At 49.2% G+C, this 6062-nt stretch overlaps 1 long non-coding RNA gene across 1 annotated transcript; it reads left to right on the forward strand.

Annotated features, from left to right (window-relative positions):
- The first annotated feature begins 670 nt into the window (after window positions 1–670).
- LOC118930863 (uncharacterized) lies at window positions 671–5934 on the forward strand. The gene is made up of 4 exons (XR_005032195.2): window positions 671–784; window positions 918–977; window positions 2284–2429; window positions 3620–5934. It is a non-coding gene; the product is annotated as an uncharacterized LOC118930863 (long non-coding RNA).
- Window positions 5935–6062: the final 128 nt, after the last annotated feature.

Raw genomic sequence — 6062 nt, forward strand, 5'->3', positions numbered from 1 at the left:
AAATAAATATCCAGCCGCAACTTGGGGGCACCAGGAAAAGTAACTTGTAGGTAAAGATTTAAAAAGTAAGACAGACGTTTGGATCAGCGGACGTCATTCCTGAATTCCTTCTTGGTTGCATGGTTTGTTGCTTCTAGTTTTCTCGCTTTTTTATTCTTCGGCCCGCTCGGCGCACTGCTTCTGTGCAGGGGCCACCCGGTGCTGGTCACGCCCCCCTGCTCTGTGGCGATGAAGTGCTGTGCCCTTGGAGCCCCCGCCACTGTGCGGGCCAGGCAGGCAGGCAGAGGGCGCCCCGCGCTGGGAGGAGCCCCGAGCGGGTGCGGCGCGGCCGACGGGCGGCCCCCGCCGGCGAGCGAGGAGACGCAGGCCTCGTAAATGCAGGGCAGGCGCCCCTCCAAATCTCCACCCCTGTGCTCTCCGGCCGCCCCTCCTCCAGCCTCTCCATGTCCCTCCAGGGAAAATACAACAGAAAGAATAAAAAAGGCTTGTTTACTTCTTGAAAAGTTTGGCAACCAGCCGTAAAAACAGGAGAGCGAGACGGTGGGTTGAGTCCCCCTTCTCCTGCTGGCCGCCTCCCCGCTGTCCTTCCTCCTGCGCGTCCCCATCCAGCCCAGCCCTTACCCTCCCTGTCCCCTGACCCGTTGTCTTCATTCTCTCCGCTTCCTCCTCTGCAGCCCCTGCCGCACGCTGAGACTTTGCTTCATCCCCAGCTTTACCACCGGATGCCCAGCTGCACGAACTAAAAACCTGGCATCCTCATGAGAGAAAGTTCGGTTACGTCGAGGTATCTCTTAACACCTGGGAGTTCACGCTGCCGCCCCTGGGCAGAGGCTGCTGCCCCCATCGCTCTCCCATCTGAGGGCTGAGCGGCCCAGTGCACCATGCCCGATTTTCCAGAAAGCCTCTCTTCTTTTCAGACTTACATCATCTGTCTATAGCATCTTATCTCCTCTCTGAGAAATGACAGTTTTTAAAAAGTAAGTAATATAGAGTGCTGGCTGTAATCAACACGACTGTTCTATTTAATAAAGGTAGAGTTCATTCACAACCTTACTGAGGCCCGTGGGGGGAGCTGTGTGCTCTGATAAACTGCTCCAGAGCCCCTTTGTTTGGAGTTACCTTAACTACTTTCCCACAGCCGGGGATCAGGATCCGAGCGGGAAGGAGGCTACATTTATCAGTGCATCCAGCAGTGCTGCGTGGACACATCGGGTTAGTGTCCTAAAAGAGCACGTATACATGTCCCCGTACTGTGTATGTGTGTGTGAGGGGGGCCCCGGACACAGGCCTCCTTAGGTGGGTGACTCATCTTCCTTTGGGGATGGAGAGGGCACATGGGACATTGTCTCATTGGTACTGACCAGAAAGTCCCCGATGGACTGCATTTCTGGGAGAGGGCGAAGTGCAATTAGGTGAGGTATGAAGCCCATTTTGGTGAGTTGGCCGAGCAGAAGTGACACCATCTGGGGCCTGTGTCTTTTTAACAATGCACATGGTTTAAAAAAAAAAAAAGCAACTCAAATATTTATTAAGATATAAAAATAGCAAAAATCTCTGCCTCTCTCCCCTATGTTGCCCCCAACCCCCCTTTATTCTCCAGTCCAGCATAACCACTGTTAATACCTGGGTGCCTGATGGCTTATTTTATGTGTCAGTTTCGCTAGGCTCTGCTGCGCCTTGTTGGGTCAGACACCACCCTATGGCATTGCCAGGCAGGTGGTGTTTGAATGTGATAAACACGGGCACTCGGTAGGCTTTGAGTAAAGCAGGTGGTTCTCCACAATGTCCCCGGAGCCTCCTCCAAGCAGTTGAAGGCCTTAAAAGCAAACACTGAGGTTCCCCAAATAAGGTGGAAGTTTCCTCAAGGCCACCACATAAAAAACCAAGTTTCCAGCTTGCTGCTCTGTGGCATTTGGACTCAAGAGTGCCACATCACCTCTCCCCTGGATTCCCAGTCTGCCAGCTGCCCCGAGGACTTCAGGCTTGCCACCCCCACAATCACATAAGCCAGTCCCTTAAAATCGCTTGCTCACACTCTGTGCCTATGTAAATTCATCTGGTTTATTCTGTTTCTCCGGAGGGCCCTGACTGAGAGACTGTCTGTGGTGGAGATGGGTAGCTGTCCCCCAAAATCCATACTTTGCTCTCCTAGTTAGCTATGACTTGTCCTTCAGTGTGCGACTAAGTGCCCACCACTGTTACGGGAAGAGAAGTGATACAAGTCACTTCCATGCCTGATCCATTACACTCTCTTGCTCTTTTTCTTCTCTGGTTGACTGCCAGGGTGACCCTGAGAGCATCCCTGGAAACCACGTGTTGATGGCGGCATCCTGGGTCCTTCAGGAACTGTAAGAAGCCCCTCCTCCCTGCCCCTGGCCCGCCAGATCTTGAACATCCTCACCTAGATGCTGTCGCCTTTGCCTTCTTAGGTAAGTTGTAAATAATTTCTATTGTGTTCAAGCTATTACATTTGGATTTGTTTAACAAACTAGCTTAGCATACCCTGACTAATACAGAAATCGGTACCCAGAAGTAGAGTGCTGATTAAAACGAACACCTAAAATAAAGGTATTGGCTTAGCAGATGCACAGCAGGAGGAGAACCGAGAAGTCACTGGATGAAAAGGTGGCATCTCCTCCTCTGTCCTGGCGAACCTTTGGTAGAACTGTTGCTGTGGTAACTTGTAGAGGCCAACAGGCTCCCTGTTGTGCCAGTACTTCCTGGGAAGGTGGCTGGAATGAGCCAGGTCAGAGCTGCCTGCTGCTTTGTGTCTAGATATTACTAGAAAGAGATGAGCTCAGACCAGAATGTACTGGTTTACTCACAGAAGAGGGGAAAAAAGAATCCAGAAAATTGGGACCTTGTAGATACTGAAGAGCCAACTGATTCAATAGCATGAATAGCAAGACACAAGGCTTGCTCAGAGGCCTCTCATCAGGGCTTCTGTCGGGCAAAGATCTCATCTCCATCTTGCCCAGTTGTTTCAGATGGTTTCAAGGCAACTGCCACTAAATTGAGAAAGAGAAGCTAAGCAGCAAGGAAGCCCAGTAATGAAACAGATTAAGGATTCTGTCTAGCAAAGAACACTGGGTGTGGCCTCTGGCACATGGAACTGGATTGAAGCAAATTAGATGCCTTGTAAATTCTTGAAGTGAAAATATTCCTGAAGAAACCATAGGAAGCCTGGCATAAAAAAGCCTTTGTTAAAAATACAACAAATCTTGGGCTCCAAACCTCCAGACATCAGGCTGCAAAAGCTGAATAGTCCTCAAAGAGGGTACACTTCTTAGCACTTACTTTAGAATTTCTATTTATCACAGGTTTTTAGTATTTTGATTAGGATGTGTTTTGGTGTGGTTTTTGTAATGCTTCTGTTTGAAGTTCATGGAACTTCTTGGATTGGTAAATTTATGGTTTTCATGAAATTTGGGAAAATGTTGACCATTATTTCTTCAAGGATTTTTTCCTTTCCACCACCCAGTCCCCCTCTTCTGAGATTCCAGTTATGTAGGGGATGTCAGGGTGTCAGAGATTGCCCCACAGCCCACTCTGCTCTGCTCTTCGTGTTTCCCAGTCTGTTTTCTCTGACCAAATTTCTGTTCATTTGCTCATTCGACAGATATTCATTAAGGACCTAATCCTGGTCTCAGGGTGCCTAGATCAGGAAACCTGTTAAATCTTGAGTGAGAAAATTATACTCTATATGAAGACTGTGTGGATACTCAAGGCTCAAAATGGGATTCCATCTGTAAACTATTTTAAGAGAAAGTCCCTGTAAATATGGGCAGGGGACAGGATTCTGACTTTTGCTTTCTACCATTCTGTGTGGATGGTTTTCTGGTCCTTATTGAAGGAATTACAAGAGTAATAGACATATTACTGGGTCAGCAAGTGTGCATGTGTGTGTTGAGTAGTTCTAGAAGATGGGCTGAGAGCTGGGTACCCCCTAAACGCACTCTGAAGGACACGTCCAAGCAGCAAGTACCACAACTGATAAACCTAAACCAAAACGACAGCCTGGCAGCTGGATGACTTGGGGCAAGGTGGAGCGAAGGGCGCTGGCTGGTTCTCAGTGGCTCCTGTTGGGAGGCCTGGGGCTGGGGGGAGAGGGTCCCATTTCCTTTCCTCATCACCTCCAGTTCTCACGGGAAGGAAATGTGGATATGCCGGGAGCTGTAAGCAAAGAGTGAGGCAGGCGTTACTCCTCAGCTTCTCTTCCTTTACAATAATCCTGCTCCTTCTTTCTGTATTCCCACCCGTCCCTCCACCTCCCTGCTCTGACAGGTACCCTCCAAGGGTGTGCTCCTCTTTTGGCCTTTCTTCAGCTCCTTGTGGCCCTCCTGTCTCTCTGAATTGTCATCCTGAACGTTTACAGGTGGCCAACGTCCTCTATGGCTTCTCAGCTGCATTGGGAATATTGCCAACAAACTCTGCCTGGGAAACTGACATGTCCTTTATATCCTCTCCCCAGGGCCAGGTTTCTGGGTTTCAAAATCCCCCTTATCTTTCATAAACAACCACCGAAATAAGAGTGAATTTTGATGGTAACCTTCGTGGGGACAACATCTGGCCCTGGGGTAGTAACAGGTTTGCTTTGGATTTGCACAGAGCTGGACTCCAATCCCAGCCCCTCTCTGGGGGAGTCCTAAAACTTTTCTGAGATAATTTACTCTTCTGCACCAAGGATGATAAAACTGATCTTGCAGAATTTCCACTGAGATATTTATGAAAGTGCCACGTACTAGTTCCTAGCTCATTACTTTTCTTTCACAGGGTTATTAATGAGCTTTAAGTGAGAAAATAAGTGTGAAAGGGCTTTGCAATCTATAAGTTCTCACTACATGGTAGGTTTTGTTAATAATCATATAGTAATACCACTGATAGTAAAAGTATAGATGGGAGGAGGAACAGCTAGATATTTTGGAGGTTTGTCATTTTTATAATCTATGAATTATATCAACAGACATCATGACCACATTTCTAAAACAAACATCAGGAATCATGATTTGACAAGTCAAAATGCATTTGTTGGGACACAGTTATAAATAGGAATTGCTCCCCCGGCCCAAATTCGAAATATACGGTCTCTGTACACATAAATGACCATCTTGCTTCTCTCTCGAGGACTGACCTACAAATCTCTGTAGCACTGGGAAGAAATCAGAGTTCTGGGAAAGTGGACCAGTAGTTTATTTCTACTCTATACCTGAAAATCACCGTCCCTAATGGGCTGGTTGGTAAAGGAAAGAACACTGAGAAAAGACTGTAGCCCCTGGAAGAGAAACAAGCCTGCAGGAACTAATGGAATGTTCCAATTGCCAATTAATTTCCGTTCCTAAAGCCCCTGCTGCAGAGGCATGGGAATCCAGTCAGAGGAAACAAGCTGCCCTTGTGTAAGTCAGTCTCCTTAGCTGACGTCCGGGACCTTGGGGGCGCCAAGTGGCCATACTGAGGCTTCCCTCGCAACTTTTCCTGAGGCCTTTGCTTTACCAGGACCTTAGGCTTCGGCTCGTGCCACCGTTTGTCATTAATGGGATTCACACAGCTCTTTTAGAATTTAAAAAGCAGTTTCACATCACAATATCGGGTCTCCTTGGTAGTTCTTCCCTGGGTCTTTACAATCACCGTTTTAAAGTATTACTATACAGATGAAGAAATGGTGGCTTAGCAGTGGAGTAACCCCCAAAATAACATTCCAGGAACGCCAGTCCTCCACCCTCTTTAGGCGGTGGGATCAGTGTGGGCTTTTAGGACGATGACGCGCAGCCACGTGTCCGAAAACTCCAGTAAAGTGCAAAGCAAATATTGATCTGGAAGGAGGTCCTCCTCCCGGATCCCGCTCCGCTGACAGCGGGTGTGTGTCCGTGCCCGCGTGGGGCTGTGCCGCGCTTCCGGCTAAGCTAGGGCCTGGCCTGCACCGCGGCGGGGCCGAGCGCAGCCCTCGGAGCTCTCCCAGGCCCCACCCTCCCCGAAGGCCCCGCCCCGCCTGGAGGCCTCGCCCCCCAGTGCCCTTCTCCCTCCCCCTCGGCCCGCCCTCCCGCGGCCCCGCCTCCAGGCCTTTT

Source organism: Manis pentadactyla, chromosome 19, assembly GCF_030020395.1.
Source record: "Manis pentadactyla isolate mManPen7 chromosome 19, mManPen7.hap1, whole genome shotgun sequence".
Lineage (NCBI taxonomy): Eukaryota > Metazoa > Chordata > Mammalia > Pholidota > Manidae > Manis > Manis pentadactyla.